The sequence below is a fragment of the Ranitomeya imitator genome, chromosome 6 (assembly GCF_032444005.1).
Source record: "Ranitomeya imitator isolate aRanImi1 chromosome 6, aRanImi1.pri, whole genome shotgun sequence".
In the NCBI taxonomy this organism is placed as follows: Eukaryota; Metazoa; Chordata; class Amphibia; order Anura; family Dendrobatidae; genus Ranitomeya; species Ranitomeya imitator.
This window is the reverse complement of record NC_091287.1, coordinates 385,914,667-385,937,494: the sequence shown is the minus strand read 5'-3', so window position 1 is coordinate 385,937,494 and position 22,828 is coordinate 385,914,667.

Here is a 22,828-nt window from a genome sequence, read left to right as displayed (position 1 = left end):
ACTTTCATGACGCCTACGTGGCGTCATGGGTTGGGAAGGGGTTAAAGTTTGTGCAGACCAGCTGTGTACTGTCTTTAAACGCCTATTTAATGGAATTATACAAACACAGAGGGTACCTGTGTTATGGAAAACTTCCTGTCTGGTGCCGGTACCCAAGACTTCTCCTGCAACCCTAAATGACTATCGTCCTGTAGCATTAACATCCCACGCTATGAAGGCCTTGGAAAGATTAGTGCTTGCTCACTTAAGACCAAGGGTCAATGCTTTTATCGATCCCCTTCAGTTTGCCTACCGACATAGATTGGGGTGGATGATGCTATTCTTTCTCTGTTACATAGGGTACATTCATTTCTGGAGACTGACGGAACCATGGTGCGAGCGATGTTCTTCGATTTCTCGAGTGCATTTAACTCCCTGCAGCCACCTTTACTACACAAAAAGATGACTGATATGAAGGTTGAGGAGGGGATGAGAAATTGGATAACTGACTACCTATCAGATCGGCCACAGTTTGTACAGATGGGAGCAGTGGTGTCAAGCAGATTACTGAGCAGTGTAGGTGCCCCCCAGGGAACGGTGCTTGCGCCCTTTCTATTCACACTGTATACTTCAGACTTTCAGTATAAATCTGAACTTTGCCACCTTCAAAAATTTTCGGATGACTCTGTGGTTGTGGGATGCATTAGGGGAGATCAGGGTGATGAGGAATATAGAAGGGTGGTGTCGAATTTCATGGATTGGTGCAATGGTAACTATCTACAACTAAATGTTAAGAAAACTAAGGAGTTGGTGGCCAACTATAGCAGGATTAAGTTAGAATGCTTACGGATCACTATTGCTGGTCAGGAGGTAGAGCAGGTGGAGAGTTACAAATATTTGGGGGTCCATTTGGATAGCAAACTGGACTGGAGATGCCACTCAGAGTTTGTCTACAAGAAGGGGATGAGCAGATTGTATTTCCTAAGGAAACTGAGGTATTTTAATGTGTGTAGCAAAATGTTAGAAATGTTCTACCAATCTGTAGTGGCAAGTGCCATCTTTTTTGCAATCACGTGCTGGGGGAGTAGTGTGCGGGCCACGGATGCTAATAAGCTGAATAAGATTATTAAGAAGGCAAGTTCTGCTGTGGGCTGTAATCTGGACTCTTTTGGGGAGGTAGTGGAGAGAAGAACTCTGAAATAGTGTATGGCAATTATGAACAATAATGCACATCCACTGTATGAGCTATTCATGAGACAGAAGAGCACCTTCAGTAACCGGCTAATACTTCTGAGGTGTAAGAAGGAAAAATATAGGAAATCGTTTGTGCCAACTGCCATGGGAATGTACAATAATAACATTAGGGTTAAACCACCAAGGTGAATGTCTACTTATTTCTCTACATTTCAGTTCACTTGTTGTGTATGTCCTATTCTAATGTATAATGTATAATGTTCTTCTGTCAACTCCACTGTCATGTCAACTATGTAATTCCTTTATGATTTTTATGATTTAAGTTGTGCTGCTATGATACCATAATTTCCCACGGGATCAATAAAGTGTATCGTATCGTATCGTATCATATATGAGGACAGACGTGCAGCGCTCACTGCGTATGCCCAAGGCAGGAGAAAAGAGCGGAGGCGCCGGCTCATTTCAAAACAGCATAGAGGAGGCGGCGCCCGGCGCCAAGAAGATTTGAGTGATGGCTGTGTGGCGTCTGCAGCAGGGGGAATCGCCTGCCTCCTTGACTGAAGAAAAGGTATTTAGGACAAATTACTAAACCTATTATTTCGGCAGTTACAGCACCCAGACTAAAAGAGCCACCTTGTCAGAATGCAGCATTAATGCTGCACAAGGTGGCTCTTTTAGTTAAAAACGCCTTGGGGGGTGACAGGTTCCCTTTAATGTATAAGGCCGGCGTCACACTCGGCGTAAGACAATACGGTCCGTAATTTACGGCCGTAATACGCAGAAAAGTCACCAAAATAGTTGTCCGTATCTCCTCCGTAGGCAGGGTGTGTCAGCGTATTTTGCACATGGCATCCTCCATATGTAATCCGTATGGCATCCGTACTGCGAGATTTTCTCGCAGGCTTGCAAAACCGACATATGGACATAAAATGGATCCATGTGCTCAAAATATCGTAACAACATATATACTGTCTATATATATATATATATATATATATATATATATATATATATATACTAGATGTTGGCCCGATTCAAAAGCATCGGGTATTCTAGAATATGTATGTATGTATGTATGTTGCGCTGTCAGTGGTGTTTAAATCCCGCACTAATATCGCTGATTGGCTGATATCCGAGACAGACAGACAACTAGACCCTTAGACAACACAATGGCGGCACTTGACAGCAGTGGAGGACAATGATGATTCCAGAATTCGCAGCAGAATGTGCCCATCGCTGATTGATTGGTCGAGGCCAGCCGGCCTCAACCAGAGACTATGCCCGTTGCTGATTGGTCGAGGCCTGGAGGCCTCGACCAATCAGCGACGCGCACAGGCCAGCCGGCCTCGACCAATCAGAGACTGTGCGCGCCGGGCCATTCTAACGCATCGGGTATTCTAGAATATGCATGTCCCCGTAGTAAATGGACAATGATGATTCCAGAATTTGCGGCAGACTGTGCCCGTCGCTAGGGTTGAGCGAAACGGGTCGTTCATTTTCAAAAGTCGCCGACTTTTGGCAAAGTCGGGTTTCATGAAACCCGATCCGACCCCTGTGCGGGGTCGGCCATGCGGTACGCGACTTTCACGCCAAAGTCGCGTTTCAATGACGCGAAAAGCGCCATTTCTCAGCCAATGAAGGTAAACGCAGAGTGTGGGCAGCGTGATGACATAGGTCCTGGTCCCCACCATCTTAGAGAAGGGCATTGCAGTGATTGGCTTGCTGTCCGCGGCGTCACAGGGGCTATAAAGGGGCGTTCCCGCCGACCGCCATGTTACTGCTGCTGATCTGAGCTTAGGGAGAGGTTGCTGCCGCTTCATCAGAAGCAGGGATAGCGTTAGGCAGGGTCCATTAACCACCAAACCGCTTGTGCTGTAGCGATTTCCACAGCCCAACACCACCTTCGGTGTGCAGGGACAGTGGAAGCTACATTTTTTTTTTTTTCCTCAGCGCTGTAGCTCATTGGGCTGCCCTAGAAGGCTCCCTGATAGCTGCATTGCTGTGTGTACGCCGCTGTGCAAACCAACTGCTTTTTTCAAAGCACAAATCCTCTTGTTCCTTCCTTTCTGCACAGCTATCTTGTTTGTTTGTCCACACTTTTTATTTAATTTGTGCATCAGTCCACTCCTTATTGCTGCCTGCCATACCTGGCTGAGATTACTGCAGGGAGATAGTAATTGAAGGACAGTTCCTTTTTTTTTTTTTTTTGTGGGAGATTAAGATTGGCATTTCTGCTAGAGTGCCATCCCTGTCTGTGTCATCTCTCACTCAGTGGGCCATAGAAAGCCTATTTATTTTTTTGCTTGATTTGGGTTCTAAAATCTACCTGAAAAAATCACTACATCAATCAGTGGGAGAAAAATATTGGCCTCAGGGCTTGTGTGCCACTCCTTACTCCTGTGTGTGCCATCTCTCACTCAGTGGGCCATACAAAGCCTATTTATTTTTTTGCTTGATTTGGGTTCCAAAATCTACCTGAAAAAATCACAACATCAATCAGTGGGAGAAAAATATTGGCCTCAGGGCTTGTGTGCCACTCCTGACTCCTGTGTGTGCCATCTCTCACTCAGTGGGCCATAGAAAGCCTATTAATTTTTTTGCTTGATTTGGGTTCTAAATTCTACCTGAAAAAATCAATAAATCAATCAGTGGGAGATTAATATTGGCCTTTGGGCTTGTGTGCCAGTCCTAAGCGTGCCATCTCTCTCTCTCAGATAGTGGGCCATAGAAAGCCTATTTATTATTTTTTTTATTGGGTTTATAAATTTTCCCTGGAAAAAAAAAAAAAAAGTGGGAGATTAATATTGGCCTCTGGGCTTGTGTGCCAGTCCTGAGCGTGCCATCTCTCTCACAAATAGTGGGCCATAGAAAGCCTATTTATTTTTTTGGTTGATTTGGGTTCTAAATTCTACCTGAAAAAATCAATAAATCAATCAGTGGGAGATTAATATTGGCCTTTGGGCTTGTGTGCCAGTCCTAAGCGTGCCATCTCTCTCTCTCTCAGATAGTGGGCCATAGAAAGCCTATTTATTATTTTTTTTATTGGGTTTATAAATTTTCCCTGGAAAAAAAAAAAAAAGTGGGAGATTAATATTGGCCTCTGGGCTTGTGTGCCAGTCCTGAGCGTGCCATCTCTCTCACAAATAGTGGGCCATAGAAAGCCTATTTATTATTTTGGTTGATTTGGGTTCTAAATTCTACCTGAAAAAATCAATAAATCAATCAGTGGGAGATAAATATTGGCCTCTGGGCTTGTGTGCCACTCCTGACTCCTGTGTGCGTCCTCTCTCACTCAGTGGGCCCTACAAAGCCTATTTTTTTTTTATTTGTTTTCTAAATTCTCCCTGAAACAATCTTTTTATTTTATTTGGTTTCTAAATTATTCCTGAAAAAATCATTCTTTTTGTATTTTTTTTTTCTAAAGTCTCCCTGAAAAAAAAAAAAATCAAATCAGTGGGAGATTAATATTGCCCTTTCTGCTTGTGTGCCAGTCTTGACTCCTGGGTGTGCCATCTCTCTCTCTCTCTCCAATTGTGGGCCGTAGAAAGCCTATTTATTTTTTTGCTTGATTTGGGTTCCAAAATCTACCTGAAAAAATCACTAAATCAATCAGTGGGAGATAAATATTGGCCTCTGGGCTTGTGTGCCACTCCTGACTCCTGTGTGCGTCATCTCTCACTCAGTGGGCCCTAGAAAGCCTATTTTTTGTTTTATTTGTTTTCTAAATTCTCCCTGAAACAATCATTTCATTTTATTTGGTTTCTAAATTCTTCCTGAAAAATTCATTTTTTTGTATTTTTTTTTCTAAAGTCTCCCTGAAAAAAAAAAAAAAAATCAAATCAGTGGGAGATTAATATTGCCCTTTCTGCTTGTGTGCCAGTCTTGACTCCTGGGTGTGCCATCTCTCTCTCTCTCTCCAATTGTGGGCCATAGAAAGCCTATTTATTTTTTTGCTTGATTTGGGTTCCAAAATCTACCTGAAAAAATCACTAAATCAATCAGTGGGAGATAAATATTGGCCTCTGGGCTTGTGTGCCACTCCTGACTCCTGTGTGCGTCATCTCTCACTCAGTGGGCCCTAGAAAGCCTATTTTTTGTTTTATTTGTTTTCTAAATTCTCCCTGAAAAAATCATTTTATTTTATTTGGTTTCTAAATTATTCCTGAAAAAATCATTTTTTTTGTATTTTTTTTTTCTAAAGTCTCCCTGAAAAAAAAAAAAAAAAAATCAAATCAGTGGGAGATTAATATTGCCCTTTTTGCTTGTGTGCCAGTCTTGACTCCTGGGTGTGCCATCTCTCTCTCTCCAATTGTGGGCCATAGAAAGCCTATTAATTTTTTTGCTTGATTTGGGTTCCAAAATCTACCTGAAAAAATCACTAAATCAATCAGTGGGAGATAAATATTGGCCTCTGGGCTTGTGTGCCACTCCTGACTCCTGTGTGCGTCCTCTCTCACTCAGTGGGCCATAGAAAGCCTATTTATTTTTATTTGTTTTCTAAATTCTCCCTGAAACAATCATTTCATTTTATTTGGTTTATAAATTCTTCCTTAAAAAATCATTTTTTTTTATTATTTTTTTTTTTCTAAAGTCTCCCTTTTAAAAAAAACAAACAAATCAGTGGGAGATTAATATTTACATTTGCGCTTCAGTGACAGTCCTGCGTGTGTGGCATCTCTCTCATTTGTTGCCACCAACAACAGAGTGTGTAACATTGTGCCTGATTTTCGTTGTGGTCTCACCCACCTGTAAAGGGGTAGCTAAATCATACTGAAGTTATAGCTCACCATGTAAGTTGTGTGACAGCAACAAATACCGTTAGTTTGGTAACGTTTTTAAAACAATGAGGAAGTCTGGTGGAAGAGGTCGTGGCCGGGGGCGTTCATTGTCAGCTGGTAATGAGGGTAGTGGTAGTGGTGGAGCATCAGGTGGTCGTGGGAAAAAAAATATTGCACCTAAGTCTGGAGCTGTGGAGCCAGGTTCGTCGTCTGGCTACACAAGGCCTCGAACGCTCCCTTTTCTGGGAGTAGGAAAACCGCTTTTAAAGCCGGAGCAGCAAGAGCAAGTTTTGGCTTATCTTGCTGACTCAGCCTCTAGCTCTTTTGCCTCCTCTCGTGAAACTGGTAAAAGTAAAAGCAGCGCGTCGTTAGTGGATGTTCACGGTCAGGGACAAGTCGCTTCCTTGTCCTCTAAAGCAAAAACAACAACAGAGAAGAATGCAGCAGGCGACACAACGGGTTACTCCATGGAGCTCTTTACACATACCGTCCCTGGCTTAGAAAGTGAAGCAGTTAACAGTCCATGCCCATTACAAGTTGAATCTGACATGGAGTGCACTGATGCACAGCCACAGCCAGACTACTATGCTGGTCCTTTGACTCAGACCACAACATTGCCCTCGCAGGGTGCTGATCAAGAATCAGACCCTGATGAGACTATGTTGCCCCATCACGAATGCTATACCACCGACCGACACGGTGACACAGACGAAGTTGCACACGAGCTACAAGAAGAGGTAATAGATGACCCAGTTCTTGACCCCGATTGGCAGCCATTGGGGGAACAGGGTGCAGGCGGCAGCAGTTCTGAAGCGGAGGAGGAGGAGCCGCAGCAGGCATCAACATCGCAACAGGTTCCATCTGCCGGGCCCGTATCTTGCCCAAAACGCGTGGCAAAGTCAAAACCTGTTGGAGGACAGCGTGGCCATCCGGTTAAAGCTCAGTCTGCAATGCCTGAAAAGGTATCCGATGCTAGAAAGAGTGCAGTCTGGCATTTTTTTAAACAACATCCAATTGATCAGCGCAAAGTCATCTGTCAAAAATGTTCAACTACCTTAAGCAGAGGGCAGAATCTGAAAAGTCTCAATACAAGTTGCATGCATAGACATTTAACCACCATGCATTTGCAAGCTTGGACTAACTACCAAACGTCCCTTAAGGTTGTAGCACCCTCGGCCAATGAAGCTAGTCATCAACGCAACATCCCTTCCGGCAGTGTAGGGCCACCATTTTCTGCACCACCTGCAGTATCTGTGCAGGTTTCTTTGCCAGGCCAAAGCAGTCAGGGTCAGGGAATCACCAGTTTCGTAGTAGGAAACACTGCATCTAGGGCACCGGCGGCAACAATACCATCTCCCACCGTCTCTCAGTCTGCCATGTCCACCGGCACCCCCGCTAGTTCCACGATCTCCAGCTCTCCAGTCCAGCTCACCCTACATGAGACTAAGGTTAGAAAAAGGAAGTACTTAGCCTCGCATCCGCGTACACAGGGTTTGAACGCCCACATAGCTAGACTAATCTCGTTAGAGATGATGCCCTACCGGTTAGTTGAAAGCGAAGCTTTCAAAGCCCTGATGGACTACGCTGTACCACGCTACGAGCTACCCAGTCGACACTTTTTTTCCAGAAAAGCCATCCCAGCCCTCCACCAGCATGTTAAAGAGCGCATCGTCCATGCACTCAGGCTATCTGTGAGCACAAAGGTGCACCTGACAACAGATGCATGGACCAGTAGGCATGGCCAGGGACGTTACGTGTCCATCACGGCACACTGGGTAAATGTGGTGGATGCAGGGTCCACAGGGGACAGCAAGTTTGGGACAGTTCTGCCTAGCCCACGGTCTAGGAAACAGTTGGCTGTAGCCGTTCGCACCCCCTCCTCCTCCTCCTCGTCCTCCTGCAGAAGCGAGACCTCGTCCGCAGACCGCAGTCGCACAACCACTCCATCCGCAGCTGCCACTGTTGCACACCAGGTCTCCCATTATGGGGCAGCTACTGGCAAACGTCAGCAGGCTGTATTGGCTATGAAGTGTTTGGGCGACAACAGACACACCGCTGAAGTTCTGTCCGAGTTCTTGCAGAAAGAAACGCAGTCATGGCTGGGCACTGTAGATCTTGAGGCAGGCAAGGTAGTGAGTGATAACGGAAGGAATTTCATGGCTGCCATCTCCCTTTCCCAACTGAAACACATTCCTTGCCTGGCTCACACCTTAAACCTGGTGGTGCAGTGCTTCCTGAAAAGGTATCCGGGGTTATCCGACCTGCTCCTCAAAGTGCGTGGACTTTGCTCACATATCCGCCGTTCGCCCGTACACTCCAGCCGTATACAGACCTATCAGCGTTCTTTGAACCTTCCCCAGCATCGCCTAATCATAGACGTTGCAACAAGGTGGAACTCAACACTGCACATGCTTCAGAGACTGTGTGAACAGAGGCGGGCTGTTATGTTTTTGTGGGAGGATACACATACACGGGCAGGCAGTAGGATGGCAGACATGGAGTTGTCAGGTGTGCAGTGGTCGAAGATTCAAGACATGTGTCAAGTCCTTCAGTGTTTTGAGGAATGCACACGGCTGGTTAGTGCAGACAACGCCATAATAAGCATGAGCATCCCCCTAATGCGTCTGCTGATGCAAAGTTTGACGCACATAAAGGATCAGGCGTCTGCAGCTGAGGAAGAGGAAAGCCTTGATGACAGTCAGCCATTGTCTGGCCAGGGCAGTGTACAGGACGAGGTAGCGGGCGAAGAGGAGGAGGAGGACGAGGAGGATGATGGGGATGATTATATTTTTAATGAGGAAGCTTTTCCGGGGCCAGTGGAAATTGTTGGAGCGGCAAGGCCGGGTTCTGGTTTTTGGAGGGACACAAGTGACGTGGATTTGCCTGAAACTGCCCCTCAACCTAGCACAACCACAGATTTGAGAACTGGAACTTTGGGCCACATGGCGGATTATGCCTTACGTATCCTCAAAAGGGACACACGTGTGACGCCCAAGAGACCGGGGTACCCAGCACCGGACCAATGGGGTCTGTCTCTTGAGGGGGGTGTCACGGGTGGCTTGACCCGGTGCTGTGGCCTCAGGCAATGCACAGTGTAAAGGGTATCGTGAGGGAACAGGCACTTACTTGATCAGCAGCAGGTTCTCCCAGCGGTGATGATCCCAATCCTGGATAGATGGCTATTGTCCAAATGAAAGGCTGAGGCACTGAAACGTTTAACCAGTTTACTTTAACAAAAAAGGATTTACAACCAGTCCTGTCACCGGAGTCTGTATGGGAACTCTGAGTTACTTTGACCCTGCCGGGGTCTTCGCCTCTTATTGTACGCAATATCTGTGTGGCCCTGCTGCTGTATGTGAACTGGCTGCCGGCCCAATCTGTCCCCTCCGGGTCCTGGTTCGACGGGCAACCCGAGTCCTTTTATCGGCTTACCCCCTCCAGGAGTACCGCTGAACTCTGTGTCTGTTGCTGCGTCCGACCCTAGTGAAGCTGATATCACCTCACGTTTTTCCTGTTGCTGTATTATATGTAATGAATACAGCCACGGATCCGGTATCCGTCTTTGCGCCTGTTCTGGGTAGTGATTAATGCTACCCGGTTCTCACAATGTCCCTTTTCTCTGTCCCTCTTCTCCTCAGGCCGGTGATTTGGGCCTGGAAACCGTCATAGGGCTGTTAGAAATTCAGCTGTATGACCTCTCACTATCAGCTCCTTAGCCCAACTGCCATTTCTTCTCTCAGACCAGAATGGATCTCTGGAGCTCCCCCTTCTGGCCGGAGGTGGTAGTGCAGTCTTGCTATTTTAGTATTTGTACTTACTGTCAGTAACTATTTTTGTGGCAAATACCCCTAGGGGTGCCACATTCCCCCTTAGTTAAGAACAGTACTCCGGGACTGTGGGACAATAACATTTTGAAATAACAATTAATATGTACAGAGTCTTAAAAATGAAAAGTTACAAAAACCACTCAAGGAAACAAAAATAGAGTTCTGTAAAAAAGTCACTTCAAATAGCGTCCATTAATACAGTTCTATCCTTGAAGGTATTAGGAAAGGCACTGTACTTAGTGTCCAGGAATTTAGTTCCATTTTTCCAACGGAGTTATCAATATAAAGTCTAAAGAAAGTTCAAAAAGAGCAAAAAGCAAAGTTCAAAAAGCAGTCTTTCCGGAGCTTTGATTTAGTGCCTCCGGGCTGATAAAAAGTTCAAGAATATGCAATAAGTTCATACAGACAAGTCTCTGTAGGCACTGGGCTTAAACGTTGCAGACTGATAACAATGACTATACTACATTTTCTGTTTAACTATATACGGCATAACATATATACAATTCACATTATGAGCTTTATAGTTGGTAATCTGCATACCTGGCCGGTAATTGACCCTGGGTACTACGCTGTGATCTACGTAATAGCGGTGTCTCTTCATGTGGTGTACTACTGTCTACTGCGGATGTAGTATCTGCCCGCTCTGCTAAAGATAATTCCACGACTATGGAGTTGGCAAGTCCACCGTGAATGGGATTACTCTGACCAGGAATCTGTTCTTCCTGGCCTGGAACCTCCTGTAGTACGGGGTCAGCCTCTTCCTGTCTTGGGACTTCTGGTATTGGGTTTGGTGTTGGGTAAAAGGCCACCATGGGAACCACTACTGCACCATGGTATGTTAGTAGGGTTTTGGGAAAGTCTCCTATACAGGTGTGATACACTTCCTCTTCTTTTTCCTTTACTGGTTGAACCTGTATGGGTTGAATAACTTCTGGTTCTGGCTGGTCAACGTCTGGCTCTTTCAATGCTTCCGGACATAATTTAAGATTGTCTCTTGACACTAGTACAGATGTTAAGCCTCCGTTTTTGCTAATGAGACACATTTTAGGATTATCCACTCTTGTTGGTAAAACTGAGTAGGGTACGGCTTCCCACTGATTGTCCAGTTTATTGGTTCGACGATTTCTCTTGAGCACTTGGTCACCTGGTCTTAATGGGGTCGCTAGAGCATTCTGGTTGAAAGTTCGCTCTTGTCTTTCTCTAGTTTGCTGAAGGCTTCTTTCCACACTCTCTTGCACTTGGCGATACTGCTTTTGCCGTATGATATCCCAATTGGAGTCTTGGACTTCTGCGTCTGGTTTCAGAATTCCCATTTCTAGATCGATTGGTAATTGGCCGGGTCTTGCACGCATAAGGTAAGCTGGGGTGCAATTGGTGGAACTCACCGGGACATGATTATACAGATCCACCAAGTCAGGCAATTTCTCTGGCCATTGATTCCTTTCTGCCTCAGGTAAAGTCTTTAGTAGTTCTATTACAATATGGTTCATCTTCTCGCATAAGCCGTTTGTTTGTGGATGATAGGCCGTCGTCCGGATCTTTTTGCAACCATACATATTACAGAATTCTCTGAAGATCTCTGATTCAAAGGCTGTACCTTGGTCGGTGAGAACCTGTTCCGGATATCCATGGGGTCTACAAAAGTACGTTTGGAACGCTTTGGCTGCTGTTTTTGCTGTCAGATCTTTTACGGGTACTACTACCAAGAAGCGTGAATAATGGTCCACGATGGTCAAGGCATAGACATAGCCAGACCGGCTTGGTGTCAACTTCACGTGGTCCATGGCTACAAGTTCAAGTGGTTGTTTGGTGATTATGGGCTGCAGTGGTGCTCTTTGGTTCTTTTGATCGTTTCTTCTGAGGTTGCACGGGCCACAATTTCTGCACCACTGTTCGATTGATTTTCTCATCCCGACCCAATAAAATCTTTCTCTTAGAAGTACTTCTAACTTTTTCCAACCGAAGTGACCAGCACCATTATGGTAAGCTTCGAGGACCATCTTGACATCTTGTTTAGGCACGATAATCTGCCAAACCAATTCTCCAATTCTAAATTCTCCCTGAAACAATCATTTCATTTTATTTGGTTTATAAATTCTTCCTTAAAAAATCATTTTTTTTTATTATTTTTTTTTTTCTAAAGTCTCCCTTTTAAAAAAAAACAAACAAATCAGTGGGAGATTAATATTTACATTTGCGCTTCAGTGACAGTCCTGCGTGTGTGGCATCTCTCTCATTTGTTGCCACCAACAACAGAGTGTGTAACATTGTGCCTGATTTTCGTTGTGGTCTCACCCACCTGTAAAGGGGTAGCTAAATCATACTGAAGTTATAGCTCACCATGTAAGTTGTGTGACAGCAACAAATACCGTTAGTTTGGTAACGTTTTTAAAACAATGAGGAAGTCTGGTGGAAGAGGTCGTGGCCGGGGGCGTTCATTGTCAGCTGGTAATGAGGGTAGTGGTAGTGGTGGAGCATCAGGTGGTCGTGGGAAAAAAAATATTGCACCTAAGTCTGGAGCTGTGGAGCCAGGTTCGTCGTCTGGCTACACAAGGCCTCGAACGCTCCCTTTTCTGGGAGTAGGAAAACCGCTTTTAAAGCCGGAGCAGCAAGAGCAAGTTTTGGCTTATCTTGCTGACTCAGCCTCTAGCTCTTTTGCCTCCTCTCGTGAAACTGGTAAAAGTAAAAGCAGCGCGTCGTTAGTGGATGTTCACGGTCAGGGACAAGTCGCTTCCTTGTCCTCTAAAGCAAAAACAACAACAGAGAAGAATGCAGCAGGCGACACAACGGGTTACTCCATGGAGCTCTTTACACATACCGTCCCTGGCTTAGAAAGTGAAGCAGTTAACAGTCCATGCCCATTACAAGTTGAATCTGACATGGAGTGCACTGATGCACAGCCACAGCCAGACTACTATGCTGGTCCTTTGACTCAGACCACAACATTGCCCTCGCAGGGTGCTGATCAAGAATCAGACCCTGATGAGACTATGTTGCCCCATCACGAATGCTATACCACCGACCGACACGGTGACACAGACGAAGTTGCACACGAGCTACAAGAAGAGGTAATAGATGACCCAGTTCTTGACCCCGATTGGCAGCCATTGGGGGAACAGGGTGCAGGCGGCAGCAGTTCTGAAGCGGAGGAGGAGGAGCCGCAGCAGGCATCAACATCGCAACAGGTTCCATCTGCCGGGCCCGTATCTTGCCCAAAACGCGTGGCAAAGTCAAAACCTGTTGGAGGACAGCGTGGCCATCCGGTTAAAGCTCAGTCTGCAATGCCTGAAAAGGTATCCGATGCTAGAAAGAGTGCAGTCTGGCATTTTTTTAAACAACATCCAATTGATCAGCGCAAAGTCATCTGTCAAAAATGTTCAACTACCTTAAGCAGAGGGCAGAATCTGAAAAGTCTCAATACAAGTTGCATGCATAGACATTTAACCACCATGCATTTGCAAGCTTGGACTAACTACCAAACGTCCCTTAAGGTTGTAGCACCCTCGGCCAATGAAGCTAGTCATCAACGCAACATCCCTTCCGGCAGTGTAGGGCCACCATTTTCTGCACCACCTGCAGTATCTGTGCAGGTTTCTTTGCCAGGCCAAAGCAGTCAGGGTCAGGGAATCACCAGTTTCGTAGTAGGAAACACTGCATCTAGGGCACCGGCGGCAACAATACCATCTCCCACCGTCTCTCAGTCTGCCATGTCCACCGGCACCCCCGCTAGTTCCACGATCTCCAGCTCTCCAGTCCAGCTCACCCTACATGAGACTAAGGTTAGAAAAAGGAAGTACTTAGCCTCGCATCCGCGTACACAGGGTTTGAACGCCCACATAGCTAGACTAATCTCGTTAGAGATGATGCCCTACCGGTTAGTTGAAAGCGAAGCTTTCAAAGCCCTGATGGACTACGCTGTACCACGCTACGAGCTACCCAGTCGACACTTTTTTTCCAGAAAAGCCATCCCAGCCCTCCACCAGCATGTTAAAGAGCGCATCGTCCATGCACTCAGGCTATCTGTGAGCACAAAGGTGCACCTGACAACAGATGCATGGACCAGTAGGCATGGCCAGGGACGTTACGTGTCCATCACGGCACACTGGGTAAATGTGGTGGATGCAGGGTCCACAGGGGACAGCAAGTTTGGGACAGTTCTGCCTAGCCCACGGTCTAGGAAACAGTTGGCTGTAGCCGTTCGCACCCCCTCCTCCTCCTCCTCGTCCTCCTGCAGAAGCGAGACCTCGTCCGCAGACCGCAGTCGCACAACCACTCCATCCGCAGCTGCCACTGTTGCACACCAGGTCTCCCATTATGGGGCAGCTACTGGCAAACGTCAGCAGGCTGTATTGGCTATGAAGTGTTTGGGCGACAACAGACACACCGCTGAAGTTCTGTCCGAGTTCTTGCAGAAAGAAACGCAGTCATGGCTGGGCACTGTAGATCTTGAGGCAGGCAAGGTAGTGAGTGATAACGGAAGGAATTTCATGGCTGCCATCTCCCTTTCCCAACTGAAACACATTCCTTGCCTGGCTCACACCTTAAACCTGGTGGTGCAGTGCTTCCTGAAAAGGTATCCGGGGTTATCCGACCTGCTCCTCAAAGTGCGTGGACTTTGCTCACATATCCGCCGTTCGCCCGTACACTCCAGCCGTATACAGACCTATCAGCGTTCTTTGAACCTTCCCCAGCATCGCCTAATCATAGACGTTGCAACAAGGTGGAACTCAACACTGCACATGCTTCAGAGACTGTGTGAACAGAGGCGGGCTGTTATGTTTTTGTGGGAGGATACACATACACGGGCAGGCAGTAGGATGGCAGACATGGAGTTGTCAGGTGTGCAGTGGTCGAAGATTCAAGACATGTGTCAAGTCCTTCAGTGTTTTGAGGAATGCACACGGCTGGTTAGTGCAGACAACGCCATAATAAGCATGAGCATCCCCCTAATGCGTCTGCTGATGCAAAGTTTGACGCACATAAAGGATCAGGCGTCTGCAGCTGAGGAAGAGGAAAGCCTTGATGACAGTCAGCCATTGTCTGGCCAGGGCAGTGTACAGGACGAGGTAGCGGGCGAAGAGGAGGAGGAGGACGAGGAGGATGATGGGGATGATTATATTTTTAATGAGGAAGCTTTTCCGGGGCCAGTGGAAATTGTTGGAGCGGCAAGGCCGGGTTCTGGTTTTTGGAGGGACACAAGTGACGTGGATTTGCCTGAAACTGCCCCTCAACCTAGCACAACCACAGATTTGAGAACTGGAACTTTGGGCCACATGGCGGATTATGCCTTACGTATCCTCAAAAGGGACACACGTGTGACGCCCAAGAGACCGGGGTACCCAGCACCGGACCAATGGGGTCTGTCTCTTGAGGGGGGTGTCACGGGTGGCTTGACCCGGTGCTGTGGCCTCAGGCAATGCACAGTGTAAAGGGTATCGTGAGGGAACAGGCACTTACTTGATCAGCAGCAGGTTCTCCCAGCGGTGATGATCCCAATCCTGGATAGATGGCTATTGTCCAAATGAAAGGCTGAGGCACTGAAACGTTTAACCAGTTTACTTTAACAAAAAAGGATTTACAACCAGTCCTGTCACCGGAGTCTGTATGGGAACTCTGAGTTACTTTGACCCTGCCGGGGTCTTCGCCTCTTATTGTACGCAATATCTGTGTGGCCCTGCTGCTGTATGTGAACTGGCTGCCGGCCCAATCTGTCCCCTCCGGGTCCTGGTTCGACGGGCAACCCGAGTCCTTTTATCGGCTTACCCCCTCCAGGAGTACCGCTGAACTCTGTGTCTGTTGCTGCGTCCGACCCTAGTGAAGCTGATATCACCTCACGTTTTTCCTGTTGCTGTATTATATGTAATGAATACAGCCACGGATCCGGTATCCGTCTTTGCGCCTGTTCTGGGTAGTGATTAATGCTACCCGGTTCTCACAATGTCCCTTTTCTCTGTCCCTCTTCTCCTCAGGCCGGTGATTTGGGCCTGGAAACCGTCATAGGGCTGTTAGAAATTCAGCTGTATGACCTCTCACTATCAGCTCCTTAGCCCAACTGCCATTTCTTCTCTCAGACCAGAATGGATCTCTGGAGCTCCCCCTTCTGGCCGGAGGTGGTAGTGCAGTCTTGCTATTTTAGTATTTGTACTTACTGTCAGTAACTATTTTTGTGGCAAATACCCCTAGGGGTGCCACATTCCCCCTTAGTTAAGAACAGTACTCCGGGACTGTGGGACAATAACATTTTGAAATAACAATTAATATGTACAGAGTCTTAAAAATGAAAAGTTACAAAAACCACTCAAGGAAACAAAAATAGAGTTCTGTAAAAAAGTCACTTCAAATAGCGTCCATTAATACAGTTCTATCCTTGAAGGTATTAGGAAAGGCACTGTACTTAGTGTCCAGGAATTTAGTTCCATTTTTCCAACGGAGTTATCAATATAAAGTCTAAAGAAAGTTCAAAAAGAGCAAAAAGCAAAGTTCAAAAAGCAGTCTTTCCGGAGCTTTGATTTAGTGCCTCCGGGCTGATAAAAAGTTCAAGAATATGCAATAAGTTCATACAGACAAGTCTCTGTAGGCACTGGGCTTAAACGTTGCAGACTGATAACAATGACTATACTACATTTTCTGTTTAACTATATACGGCATAACATATATACAATTCACATTATGAGCTTTATAGTTGGTAATCTGCATACCTGGCCGGTAATTGACCCTGGGTACTACGCTGTGATCTACGTAATAGCGGTGTCTCTTCATGTGGTGTACTACTGTCTACTGCGGATGTAGTATCTGCCCGCTCTGCTAAAGATAATTCCACGACTATGGAGTTGGCAAGTCCACCGTGAATGGGATTACTCTGACCAGGAATCTGTTCTTCCTGGCCTGGAACCTCCTGTAGTACGGGGTCAGCCTCTTCCTGTCTTGGGACTTCTGGTATTGGGTTTGGTGTTGGGTAAAAGGCCACCATGGGAACCACTACTGCACCATGGTATGTTAGTAGGGTTTTGGGAAAGTCTCCTATACAGGTGTGATACACTTCCTCTTCTTTTTCCTTTACTGGTTGAACCTGTATGGGTTGAATAACTTCTGGTTCTGGCTGGTCAACGTCTGGCTCTTTCAATGCTTCCGGACATAATTTAAGATTGTCTCTTGACACTAGTACAGATGTTAAGCCTCCGTTTTTGCTAATGAGACACATTTTAGGATTATCCACTCTTGTTGGTAAAACTGAGTAGGGTACGGCTTCCCACTGATTGTCCAGTTTATTGGTTCGACGATTTCTCTTGAGCACTTGGTCACCTGGTCTTAATGGGGTCGCTAGAGCATTCTGGTTGAAAGTTCGCTCTTGTCTTTCTCTAGTTTGCTGAAGGCTTCTTTCCACACTCTCTTGCACTTGGCGATACTGCTTTTGCCGTATGATATCCCAATTGGAGTCTTGGACTTCTGCGTCTGGTTTCAGAATTCCCATTTCTAGATCGATTGGTAATTGGCCGGGTCTTGCACGCATAAGGTAAGCTGGGGTGCAATTGGTGGAACTCACCGGGACATGATTATACAGATCCACCAAGTCAGGCAATTTCTCTGGCCATTGATTCCTTTCTGCCTCAGGTAAAGTCTTTAGTAGTTCTATTACAATATGGTTCATCTTCTCGCATAAGCCGTTTGTTTGTGGATGATAGGCCGTCGTCCGGATCTTTTTGCAACCATACATATTACAGAATTCTCTGAAGATCTCTGATTCAAAGGCTGTACCTTGGTCGGTGAGAACCTGTTCCGGATATCCATGGGGTCTACAAAAGTACGTTTGGAACGCTTTGGCTGCTGTTTTTGCTGTCAGATCTTTTACGGGTACTACTACCAAGAAGCGTGAATAATGGTCCACGATGGTCAAGGCATAGACATAGCCAGACCGGCTTGGTGTCAACTTCACGTGGTCCATGGCTACAAGTTCAAGTGGTTGTTTGGTGATTATGGGCTGCAGTGGTGCTCTTTGGTTCTTTTGATCGTTTCTTCTGAGGTTGCACGGGCCACAATTTCTGCACCACTGTTCGATTGATTTTCTCATCCCGACCCAATAAAATCTTTCTCTTAGAAGTACTTCTAACTTTTTCCAACCGAAGTGACCAGCACCATTATGGTAAGCTTCGAGGACCATCTTGACATCTTGTTTAGGCACGATAATCTGCCAAACCAATTCATGTGTTTTCGGATTGGTGTACCTTCTACAGAGCTTCCCTTGATACAGGAACATTTTGCCTCTCTCTTTCCAGAGTTGATGCGTCTCTTCTGGGGCATCCTCATCGGGATATGCACTTTGCTCAGTTAACAGTTCCTTCACCAACTTCACAGCCGGATTGCTGTCTTGGGTGTCAGCCCATCTATGGTGTGCTAACGGATTTAAATTCACCTCTTGTTGTTTCTGATAGGTACTTGACTGATGATGTTTTGCCTTGGGATGATGGAAGGCTGGTAGTTCAATTTCTTCAAGCTCCCCCATTTCTTCTTCTACATCTCTCAAGTGTGGCATCCGGGATAGGGCATCGGCATTTCCATTCTTGCGACCTGCTCGATACTTGATCTTGAAGTTGTAATTAGATAACCGGGCTATCCATCGCTGTTCTAATGCACCTAATTTGGCTGTGTCCAGGTGGGTCAACGGATTGTTGTCAGTATAGACAATAAATTCTGCAGCGGCCAGATAGTGTTTGAAACGTTCAGTCACAGCCCAAACTACTGCCAGTAGTTCCAATTTGAAGGAGCTGTAATTTTCTGAATTTCTTTCAGTAGGCCGGAGCTTTCTACTTGCAAAGGCGATGACTTTCTCCCGACCTTCTTGCTCTTTGTGACAGCACCGCTCCTAGTCCCACATTACTGGCATCGGTGTAGAGGATGAAAGGTTGATGGTAATCTGGGTATGCCAGAACCTCTTCTCCGGTTAGTGCCTTCTTTAGTTGTTCAAAGGAGTCTTCCCTTTCGTCGTTCCACTGAAAAGGAGGGTTTCGGTTTGAAGGTTTCTTCGTCTGCCCTACCAAGGTGTCTTGCAAGGGTGCTGCCAACTTGGTAAATCCTTTTATAAATCTGCGATAGTAACCCACCAATCCCAGGAATTGTCTCACTTCTTTTGCGCTGGTAGGTCTTGGCCAATCCCTTATGGCGCTTATTTTCTCGGGATCTGGTGCTACTCCCTCCGAACTCACGATGTGTCCCAGGTACTGTACCTTTGGCTTGAGAAGGTGACATTTGGATGGCTTGACTTTCATGCCATACCTGGATAAGGCTTCGAACACTTCTGCCAGGTCTATTAAGTGTTGTTCGTAAGTCTTTGAGTAGACGATCACATCATCTAGGTACAGGAGGACGGTCTCGAAGTTCTTGTGTCCGAGGCAGCATTCCATCAGCCGCTGGAAGGTACCGGATGCGTTGCAGAGTCCGAACGGCATGCGATTAAATTCACATAGACCCATTGGTGTGGTGAATGCCGTCTTTTCCTTATCTCGCTCAGCCACAGGGACTTGCCAATACCCGCTTGTTAAGTCTAAGGTGGAAAAATAATTAGCAGATTTCAAAGCAGTTAAGGACTCTTCTATCCTAGGCAAGGGGTAGGCGTCTTTATGGGTGATGTTATTAATCTTCCGGTAGTCTACGCACATTCTCATGGTTCCGTCCTTTTTTTTGACAATCACTAGAGGGGCCGCCCAGGGGCTACAGCTGTCTCTTATTACCCCGGCCTGTTTCATCCCCCTCAGCATATCTTTTGCACATTGATAGTGAGCGGGCGGTATGGGTCTATATCTTTCTTTTATTGGGGGATGGTCACTGGTGGGGATTGTGTGTTCTACCCCTTCTATCCGTCCGAAGTCCAATGGGTGTTTACTGAAGACTTGTTCATATTCCGTCACTAGCCTATACACCCCTTGTTTTTGATGGGTAGGTGTTGAATTTATGCCCACGTGTAGCTGTTGGCACCAATCCTCCATTTCTCCATCTGAGCCATTGCCTTCCACCTGACAGGTTGGTTCTAAGGGCTCAATGGTTGTGATGGCATTGTTGTCAACAGTATATAGCTTTGCCATTGTAGCATACCTTGGCAAAGTGACCTCTTCCTCTCCACAGTTCAAAAGTCGTACCGGCACTCGTCCCCGGTGTACCTCGACTATCCCTCGTGCTGTGAGTATAGTGGGCCTGCTGTCGGTGTACACTGGTTCTATTAAGGCTTGATAATCTCGTCCCTTAGTACCAATGGCTGCTCTACACCATACCAGCATTTCTGTTTTTGGTGGGATTACAATAGATGTTGGATCACTTACCCTCACACTGCCGATTTCTCCACCTGCAACTTCTACCTGTTGCCTTAACATCAATACTTTTATTTCCCTCCGGAGAACTCTCTGCTGGCAGGATTGGGCAGTTTCAGCAATTTGCTGTAAGACAGAAATGACTTCGGAAAAGCAGTTCTCTAACACATTCATTCCTATCAATACAGTTGGTTCACAGTTCCGCCGGTCAACATCAACAACAATTATACCCTGTTTCTTCAATTCTACTTTACCAATCTTTATGGTCATCTCCCTGAATCCTAGTTTCGGTACCAACTTACCATTACTGGCCCATATATCTAGTTCAACATCAGAGGGCCCTTTATCAATATCTGCATCAGCCCAGTACCTCTTATAAAGGATATAAGGTATAGATGAAATCTGGGAACCTGTGTCCAGCAAAGCGTTGAGGGGCATTCCGTCCAGCACGATAGGGATAATGGGTCGTCCTCCGATGTACCTGTCGTGCCAGGGTGTTGGGCCTTGAAAGTTCATTCCTGCGAAGCGGCCCGCATTCCCAGGGGATTCCCGTTTAAATCACAATCTCGTGCAAAGTGGCCTGGCTGCTGGCAACGGCGGCAAATGGGCTGTCCATCCGGTTGGTAGCGGTCGCGGGGTCGTCCTCTCCATGTCGGGTATCTCCGGGGTCTCATCCATGGAACACCTTCTCTACGGTTTGACAACTCCATCTTGGGTCCTCTCATCTCCTGCATGGTTTTAGCCATTGAAGCAACAACATCAGTTAAAGAGTCAAGCTTTTGTTGAAGAGCCTCATTAGTACTGGGCCCCAGGGGCTTAGCAATGGCCCCGGACATAGCTGATGTCACTGGTACTCCATGTTGTTGAGGAGCCTCTGCCATGAGTTGCGCAGGATCCTGATCCCGAGGTGCCTCTGCCAGCTGGAGACGTATAACGCTCTCCTTTAATTGGGCAAATGTCAATTCAGGGTTCTTAAAAACAAGCATGCTCACATGCCCCCGGTGAGAAGGGGTGTAGAGTCCCTCAATAAATTGATCTCTTAGCAGTTTATCCGCTCCGGTGTTAAAAATGGGTTCAGCCAGTGTAAGTGATTTAAGGGCTTCCTGCAGGTTTAAGGCAAAGTCTCTCATGCCCTCATTAACTTTTTGTTTGCAATTAAAGAATCGTACTTTAGCTTTGCTGCTGGCAGTGGTTTCAAATGTAGCTTTTAATCCAGCAAATATGCGTTCAACAGTGCCTTTTAGATCAGCTGCCCATGCTGTGACTTCTCGCTTAGCATGGCCACTTAACTGCATCATCAGGAGACTAACACGCTGAACTTCACCCACAGGGAACATGTCAAAATGGGCCAGCATCTTTTCTCTGAAATCGTCAAGGGTATTAGGCTCACCTTCATACATTGGAAGCCATGGGCCACCCGGGGTATATGGCATCAGCACCGGCATGATGGGCGCCACTCCTTGCACCGCTGCGCTACCGGACACTCTATCGACACTCTGTCTTTCAGCTGCATTAGCGTCGCCGGGTGCTGCGGCGTCTCCGTGCTGCGACATACTGTGCCCCCTTAGTTAATCCGGACCCTTCCGGTCCTCCGCTTCCGTCGGGATAGTGTAGATTCGTTCCGCTGTGCAGCAGGATCGATTTTCCCCTTGCTCTGATGTCAGAGCGCTCAGCTTGGTGCCGCCCACAATGACACGCCCCCTGCTGCTCCCACCCACCGCGCTCTGTAATGGCGGATTCTGAAGTTTTTCAGTTAGACTGGGGCTCAGGTGATGGCGTAGCTCAATTAACAGTCTCGTGCCTAACGGTTATGAAGTGATTACCTCAGGGGATGGCGGCCATCTTTACTCCATTATAACCAATGGGGAAAAGTCACTTTCAATAGTTTTCAATGGAGAATGGATTTTTCTTTAATAAAGTCAATTTTCAAGATTTTTCATCCAAGTTTTCACAGTTTTGGGCTCCAATCACGGCACACAATACCCGGTATATGGGCTGGCTAGATCCTGTTCGTGACGCCAATTGTGACGCCCAAGAGACCGGGGTACCCAGCACCGGACCAATGGGGTCTGTCTCTTGAGGGGGGTGTCACGGGTGGCTTGACCCGGTGCTGTGGCCTCAGGCAATGCACAGTGTAAAGGGTATCGTGAGGGAACAGGCACTTACTTGATCAGCAGCAGGTTCTCCCAGCGGTGATGATCCCAATCCTGGATAGATGGCTATTGTCCAAATGAAAGGCTGAGGCACTGAAACGTTTAACCAGTTTACTTTAACAAAAAAGGATTTACAACCAGTCCTGTCACCGGAGTCTGTATGGGAACTCTGAGTTACTTTGACCCTGCCGGGGTCTTCGCCTCTTATTGTACGCAATATCTGTGTGGCCCTGCTGCTGTATGTGAACTGGCTGCCGGCCCAATCTGTCCCCTCCGGGTCCTGGTTCGACGGGCAACCCGAGTCCTTTTATCGGCTTACCCCCTCCAGGAGTACCGCTGAACTCTGTGTCTGTTGCTGCGTCCGACCCTAGTGAAGCTGATATCACCTCACGTTTTTCCGGTTGCTGTATTATATGTAATGAATACAGCCACGGATCCAGTATCCGTCTTTGCGCCTGTTCTGGGTAGTGATTAATGCTACCCGGTTCTCACAATGTCCCTTTTCTCTGTCCCTCTTCTCCTCAGGCCGGTGATTTGGGCCTGGAAACCGTCATAGGGCTGTTAGAAATTCAGCTGTATGACCTCTCACTATCAGCTCC